Consider the following 8,547-nt stretch of genomic DNA (forward strand, 5'->3'; position numbering starts at 1 on the left):
AATAAAAAGCCAGGCAAGCCTTAGGGGAGATAACAACCAGTGCAAAGACAAAAGGTGATTCTGGTCTAGACTCAGATGGAGGAGCCAGATATATTTTGAAAGTAGAATTGACATGATTTGCTGTAGGTGGGTGAAGTAAGGGAAAGGGAGGAATCAGAGGAGATGTCAATGTTTCTGGCTTTAATTAGCCAATTTCATTAATTGAAATGGGAAGCTTAGGACACTAACTGGTATGGGGGAGGGATAGAAAACGAGATTCCCAGTGGAGATGCCCAATAGCCCATTTCCTGCATGGTCTCTTGAACCCATCCTATCCTTTCTTTCTCATTGCCACTCCTTAGTTCAGGCTGCCAGGCTGACTCCCTGGACTTCTGTAATAGCCTCCACCCTGTTTCATTCTCCAATCCTCCCTTATTCTGCAGCTAGAGTGGCCTTTCCCATACAAACCTTCTCCAGTGACTCTCTGACAAGCAAATAATTTTTTAATCTAAGAGTGTACATAGGTGCTCATTAATTCACAGATCTATAAGTTTTTGGAGCCATAAGGTTTTTTTGTTTTGTTTTGTTTTGATTGAGGCAACCCTTGGTTGACCTCACAGATTACAAGGAACTTGTCATCTTATAATCACTTATTTTTTATTTTTTTTTATTTTTTATGCCTACAGCACCTGGTCTTCCTAGGTGGTCTCCCATCCAAGTACTACCCAGGCCCAAACCTGCTTAGCTTCCGAGATCAGACGGGATCGGGCTTGTTCAGGGTGGCATGGCTATAGACTACAAGGGTTCTTAATAGCCATCTACTTCAAATTCTCAATCAAGTGATTATTATGCTTCAACATTCCTCACTCCCACTCCCACTCCCATCCCCTACCCAGCTCTGCCTTTACAAGAGACAGTGTGGCATGATAATGGGAGCCAGGCCTTTAGTCAAGTAGAATCTGCATTCAGTTCAGATAAGTTCGTTTGTGGAAAAACAAGTTTCCTTTTTAACTGGTGTGTTGGTGGTCACCAGGACCTCTCTCAGTTTCAGTGATTTGCTAGAAGGACTCATACAACTCAGAAAAGCTATTATACTCATAGTTATAGTTTGTTACCACAAAAGAATAAAGATTAAAATCAGCAATAAAAAAAATGCATAGGGCAGAGTCCAGGAGAGATCAGGTATGAGCTTCCAGTTGTCTTTACCCCGAGAAGTCTTACAGACAGTGCTCAATTTTACCAGCAACGATGTGCGACAATATGCACAAAATGCTGCCAACAAGAGAAGCTGAGCCTTGTATTCAGGGTTTTTGTTGAGGGTTGGTCACACAGGCATGGAGCACCCAAATGACTGGTATTCAGTCATAGGTGTTCAGTCTCCACTACCACCCCACCCCCAAGCCAAATGCAACAGCATGGCCTACGGCCCCGGCAAATAAAAACAGGTGTTTGCCATAAATCACATTGTTAGTATAGTTATTTGACATATTCCAGAGCTCCAAGTATACAAAAGCACTTCAATCAGGCAGGATATTCCGAGGATTAATAGGTTGTCTCCCAAGACTCAGTCAAGGGCCAGTCACTTTTTGAAATGCGCAGAGTTTGAGTACCTCAAGCCTGCTGAGCTATCCCTTTACTGCGTACTTGGTCTGAACAATTACCATGGGTATTAGAGTTCAATCAGGAAAATCAAAACCACTGTAGTTATTTAAAACAAGAAGAATTTAATGAAAGGGTTAATTATACAGGCAACAGAGGATTTGGGAAGCTAAGCAGCAGACAGTGAGGAAACCCACAAATCGGCACCAGCAATAAGAAGCCTCTCCTGTCCTTAAGACTAGAGATGATATTACTAGAGCCTAGAGGCTGAAGTCATCTGTGGGAACTGATATGTGGGGGCTACCTGGCGGTCATGGGGCATCACAGAGGAAGGGCAGCCTAATGGTGAGGAAGAGCTACAGGGGAGCATCAGCTTCCATTTCGTCCCCAAGGAGAAGAAGAAAGGGAGAAATACCCTGACATCTCCCTTCCTTCTACCTTTCAGTCTCCTACTTGCATGTCCCCTTAGCTGAACCCAGTTTTGAACCAACTGGCAAGGGAGCCTGGGATATGTAGTTTCCACAAGTATGGAGGCTCCCCCTAGAAATGATTCATACACTATTTACTTAGGGCCTGTTCTAATATGCCTGGCACTGTGTTAGTCATATTCACCCATGCCACCCCATGTAGCCCTGCCAAAGAACTGCTCTACAAGTAAATATCCTGGTGTCCATTAAATGGATGAAGACATTTAGGTACTCAGATAAAGAGAAACATTCTGTGGGAGGTGGAGAGGTAGCAAGAGGGATGGGGATAAGAGTGGAGACTACGGGTTTCATCCTATCATAGAATGCACAAAAGGGTTCTGCAAAAACCTCCCAGGGCAGGAAGTATCCCCTGTACCCAGAGCTGGCAGAGGTGGAAAGAATGAGGTATTATTAGTTCAGTACATTCTTCATTAACTTAACAGCAAAGAATTCCTCCTACTGGAGCCTCGCTTTCTTCCTCCATCAAATCATCCCCACCCAGACCTCCCCCAGGAAGATATGGGTTCAGTCACAACAGAAATTGTTTGCACTAAATCTTTTATTTCTATTTTCCCTTCATGATTGCAAAGATGATTTGTAGCTACAGATTGTTTCATCTCTCAAAGACCCATTCACTTCTCTTTTCCATGACATTTTCATGCTACTGATCTATAAGATCTTCCTGGGCTTGCTAATGCACAGGCTATTAATTGCACATGCTCAGAATTCAGCTGAGGACCTCCTCCCATAAATGGTCTTAAACACACCTTTACATGATGCTAATTTCACACATTTGACTGGGCCTTTAAGGTTCAGAAAATCCTTTCATTTCCACTCCCCCCGCCCCCACGCACACTTGGCCTAGCACTATGGCAACTTTCCTGTGCTCCCACATAAGAAATGGAGATAAAGATGTTATCTCCTTCCACCAAGACCTGTGTTCAAAAAGTCTAATCATAGTTAATTTTCTTAGGTGAGACATGCTATGGTATTTATGGAGGAGAATTGAAATGATCTCCGAATCTTTGAGGACACACACACACGATGACTATGACAACTTATTAATAATTGTTGGATCTTTAACTCTTTTGTATGTTTGATTTTTTTTTTTTAATAATAAAAAGTTTGGGGGTAAACAATCCCCACTTCCTCCCTTTTAAATTTTTTTTTTTGTATTAACTGTAAAGTTAATTATTTTTTACTTCCAAATAACCAATCGTAGGTTCTAACTGCTTGCGATAAATATCATATCATCACTTTGAATTTATTTAATTCCATCCAAGAAAGAAATAAAATGAAAAAGAAAGAACACTTTCTACTTAAACTTGGTTTTCAAGGAAGTATAGAGTAGGGTTTTGTTTTGTTTTGTTTTTTTAGGATGTAAATGAGCTTCAAGGTTAGGCAGAACTGCTGCTTTTGTTCTCTTCCAAACAGACAGACTTGCTCCCCAAGAGCAACTGGTGCCATGGAAAGGGAGCCAGGTGGTAAGGTAGGTATGTAGCTGCCTGGGTCAGGTGCAGGGGATGTGGCCTTCAAATCTCAGGGTCAAGGGGAGGGCAGTGAAGTTGGTCTCAAGGTCTGCAGGAAGTTCCCTCACTTTATTTTATTTTACTTATTTTGTTTATTTTTATTTTTTTTTCTGCCATGGCTTTTGATTATTCCTTAACTCCAAGTTGCATTTTTTTCCCTTAATTTTTTTTCAATTACAGTTGACATTTAATATTATATTAGTTTCAGATGTACAGCATAGTGATTAGACATTTATATAACTTACAAAGTGATCCCCCAGTAAGTCTTGCACTAGAAGCACCACAAGCTCTCTTATTTTAGCCCAGCTGTCATAGTCCCTTACAAGCTGTGTAGCCAGGAAGAAGTTGTAAAATGACCATACTAATACCTCATAGATGGCCTTAAAAGATCACATGAAAAATATAACTGGAGTCACACAGCCAGCTTCTTCAGGCTTTCTTTTAAACAGCAGCTAGAACACAGTTGATACACAGCTCAGAAGTTAGTCTCTAGTTGTTTAAAGCCTTCCCCCGCACCTTTGGCAGCAGTTACAAGTCTCCTCAAAGATCTGGGATCCCTCAGACCTTTGTTTTAACCTCTCTGTACTTGGGCTGCTGTGCAAGGGGTTGGGCATGATCTCTAACCTCAAGGAACAGCCATGTAAAGTGTTTGGGGAGTGAATCTTCAAGGCATGCACCTTGACTAAGACTTAACTTAACATATTTTAGGGAGAGGACGAAGGCCAGAATGGATGAAATGTAAGGAAAGATGGGAGAGAATGAGAGATAAGGTCTGGGCCTTTGGACGCCCCTTGAAGGACTGAGAGTATCAGAAACTGTTACCCATAGTTCCTCTGCATTTCCAGAACCATTCTGAAAAGCTAACTAGATCTAGGAACTGCCAACAGAGGGGCTGGAGGGCTCATAAAGAAGTTAGAAACTATTACATAGTCTGAGGACTAACATTCCTGACCCGGAAGTTAGGAAGCAACATAGTCAAAGACCTCCTATCACCAGCATCTATCTGCACACAAACAAACATGCAGTCTTGACATAGACTCAGGGCCACAGTTACCCATTTCTAATCATAACCAACATTTGTTTTCACATATATCATCCAAAGTAATCCTCACATTCAGCTAGAAAGAAAGCGTCCAAGGAAGCAAACATTTGAGCAGCCTTTGTACTAAGCCTTGCCTCAAGCACTGTCCTTCGCATTATCTCAGTTAATCTTCCAGAACACTATGAAGGTTTTATTACTATCTCCATCTTGCTGTGGAGGATGTAGGCACAGAGTTGACACAAGATATGACATCACTGAAATTCCAGCTTGAGTTCTTTGAATCTGATCCACTGGTTTGTTCACTCACTGCAGCTCTAAGCTGTCTCAGAGCAAGGCCTGCCATGAGTGGGTGGCCAGGTTGGACATTCTCCAAGAGCTTCATCTCCACACAAGGGTGTGCATGAGCCAGAGACACATTGGCAGGGTTAAAAGAAGACACGTATCATATCACCTTGAATTTTCTTCCTTTATCAAATCAGAATACCTAAAAGATAGATAATTATATATATATATGTAAAAATTTCCCTGCGTATGTATTGTATTTTTTCAAATAATCTATTGTTTTAAATTTAGATGTTCTGTACTATAAAGGTTGCTAATAGTTAAAGAAAAAATATTAAACATTATTTGAAAATGAAACTAATGTACTATTTAAAAATGAGCTTATCCTATTTCCTGACTTTTAAAATTATCTATACATTTCAAAAAGAAAACATATATATCTCCATCCATATATATAAAATTCTGTAGTCATCTTTAGAATAACACTGTTATAAATGCAATGTTTTTGAGTTGAAAGTATTACTTATTTAAAGTAAACATTTAAAATATACCACAATTTAAAAATCCAATTTGATATTCCTTCACATTTAAAAGCCAAATTGGAAGTGGTCCAAGCCTTTCTCAACCCCTGAGAGGCCCCCTGCTTCAGCTGATTTGAACCATATCAGGTCTAGAAGTGACTTTATTTTAAAATTGCAGAGAAAAGTCCCTTGCTTGTGTTGTGTTCAGTTTGCAGCCCATGTTTAAACATGGCAAAAACATACTCGCCGGCTGAGAAGAGTCCACTAGCTTGGCAGAGACTGCCAAGGAAGTCCTGTGCTCCTTCCCTGAGAACCAGCCTGTTTCAGGTCCTCTCTGCTGTGTCCATGTCACAGGTCCCAATGATCTGCTGACCCTGGGGTCTGGGGCTGTAACTGAGCATGAGCTTGTGTCCTAAATAACTTTCACTGCAGCCGAGCCTTAATATAATTCTTTCTCAACATAGTCTCTGATTTGTTTTCCAAAGGTCAACAGCTTGAGTTAATGTGTTTCAGGACCTACCCAAACTAACCTGTGTTTAAAAGAGAGACTATAATTTGAAAGAGAAGATAGGCCTCCTGGGAACTGGGAAAACACAAATTAAAAGTTTTCCTCTTCACTCTTGATTTGTAATTTTTTTTTTTTGCAATATAACAATAAAGGAAACAAAAATTTAAAAACCCTCAACAATCTCAGCATTTTTCCCTTCAAGTTCTTATCCATATAGGGATACATTCTGACAAAGCTGTAATTGTAGCATGACACAAACTTGTATTTTGTCTTTTCTTCTAACATCATAAATTCCAAAAAAGAGAAATTAACTAGCTTTTTAGAGGGGAGGAGTTACTTTTTATTCTAAAGAAGCTATAATATTACATAAAATTTGGGAAAATTGAAAAATATTCATAAGCCTGCCTTCCTTACTAAACAACTTGAATTTTTGCATTTTCTAGCTATACTTTGTTTGCTGCCTCCATATTTTGCATATTTTACATACTAGAACTATTCTGGTTATTGCTCACAAGCATTCACAAGTTTAAAAAAGTGTACATACTCCTACACTCTAAAAAACTCTGAAAACCTATTTTACGTTCTTGCCAATTCTTAACTCCATGCATATTTCATTTTTATAGTTGTAATCAAAGCATGACTTAAATTTAATAGTTTTATTCTGTTATATTATAAAACATTTATTATTTCTTTATAGTCTGTCATTTTTAAAGGTTCTTTAACACTTAAAAAAATTACAAAAGTAATTCATGCTTATTTGTTACAAGTGAAATAATCTAAATTTCATACCCCGAAGTAATAATTAAACAAACAGCTTGGAGTGCTCAATCCATATTTTTCTTCTATCTTTCCAATATATACAATATATATGCAAATATGTTTTTTTTTTTACAAAAATGAGACACTGACAACTCTTGAAAATTCTCCTTTTTTTTTTTTTTTTAACAAAGTGTGCATATTCCTCCATGATACCAATTTAATTTATTCTTTTATATAAGTTTATAATATTCTATGGTAAGGATCTACAGTAATTTATTCAGCCATTTTTGTAATAATAAACATTCTTATGGCTTTCATGTTTTGCCTTTAAAAATAATGCTGCAATAAAAACATCTACCCACATACATTCTTCTACACTGCTACTTTCATTTCTGTGGGCCTGATTCTCCAAAATGGAATTTATGAAATCAACAAACATATATATTTGTATTTTTAAAATTTAATCAACTTTATTGCGATTAAATGTACATACAATAAAATGCTCACATTTTAAGTGTATAATTCAATGAGTTTTGACAAATGCATACACCAATGTAACTACCAACATAATCCAGATATAAAACTTTCCATTACCCCCAAAATATCCCTTTTGTCCTTCATAGAAGAGCCCTTCTCCCACTGTTGAATGGTTTTCCAATTTCTAGGGTTTCTTATAAATGGAGTCATCCAGTATACAGTCGCTCATGTTTGGCTTTTTTCACTTGGCATAATGCCTTTGAGATTTGTCCAGACTGTTTTTTGTATCAGTAGCTTCCTCCTTTTTGCAGCTAAGTGTAATTTTGAGAGTACCAAATTACTTCCAAAAAGATTATAGCAGGTCACATTCCTACCAGCTATGAACAGAAATGTCTTTTCCCCTGAAACTTTACAAGCATTGGGTGTTCTCATTCTTTTTAGTTTTTACCAGTCTCACAAATGAATATCAATATCTCACTATTGCCTGAATTTGCATTTCCCTGACTGCAGAAGTTGTACTTAAACTGGATCTTCTTGAATTGTGTGTACCTATCATTTACCCTTTTTCTATTGGAATTCAGTTTGTAGAAACTCTTTGTTTACTAAAGATATTAACTTTTGTTATAGATATCATATATTTTTTCTTGCTCTATCTTTTGTCTTTTGACTTTTTAATAGTGACTTTTTTGTCATAAAACTTTAAAAATTTTAAGTAGTCAAATATGAATATCTTTACTTTTTTTCTTTATTTCATTCTTATTTCTCATATTTTGACTATCTTTACTTTTATAGCTTCTGGATTCCCTGATAAGTATAATGTATGTATACTTTTGTGTTCTGTTTCTTAACTTAACATATAAGCATTTCTCATTTATTAGTCCTCAAAATTATAATTGTTAATGGCTGAATAATATTCCATCGAGATGGCCCGTAAATTAAAATTATTATTTTCTTAGATACTTAAATAGTTCTGATTTTCCATTTTTTATTGAAACATCTTTGTGCACATGCTTTTTTCTACTTATTCAATTAATTGCTTTCAATAATTTTTCAGGAGTAATGCCCTAGTTAGGAACGTATCATGTAATTTAAAAAATACATCAGTAATTTAAGAAATACTAGCACATTTCATAGTTTAGTGTAAAGTAATTGAGGGCAAATAATAGACCTCAGTGTTCAAGGAATGACACGTCAACCCTAACTATGCCCAGAACCCACTGCTATCTGCTTTGTGGTAGGAAAGAAATTGACACTTGATGTTACCTGCTCTATGCTTTCCCATATCTTTCAAAGCTGAGCGGGTAGAACCAGAATTGGATCACTCTATCGGTGAATAAAGTAACATTTGTAGAGCACAGAGAACATTACAGTTTACAAAAGCCCT

The 8,547-nt window shown here is 37.4% G+C and overlaps 1 long non-coding RNA gene and 1 other non-coding gene across 2 annotated transcripts; both read right to left on the reverse strand.

Moving 5' to 3' along the window:
- Positions 1–656: 656 nt before the first annotated feature.
- On the reverse strand, positions 657–775 carry LOC118610369. The gene has a single exon (XR_004953866.1). It is a non-coding gene; the product is annotated as a 5S ribosomal RNA (ribosomal RNA).
- Positions 776–2,586: 1,811 nt separating this feature from the next.
- Positions 2,587–5,854, reverse strand: LOC107521941. Its single transcript, XR_001599692.2, has 2 exons — positions 5,663–5,854; positions 2,587–5,100 (listed from the first exon to the last, which is right to left on the reverse strand). It is a non-coding gene; the product is annotated as an uncharacterized LOC107521941 (long non-coding RNA).
- Positions 5,855–8,547: the final 2,693 nt, after the last annotated feature.

This window comes from Rousettus aegyptiacus, unplaced genomic scaffold (assembly GCF_014176215.1).
Source record: "Rousettus aegyptiacus isolate mRouAeg1 unplaced genomic scaffold, mRouAeg1.p scaffold_m13_p_12, whole genome shotgun sequence".
Lineage (NCBI taxonomy): Eukaryota > Metazoa > Chordata > Mammalia > Chiroptera > Pteropodidae > Rousettus > Rousettus aegyptiacus.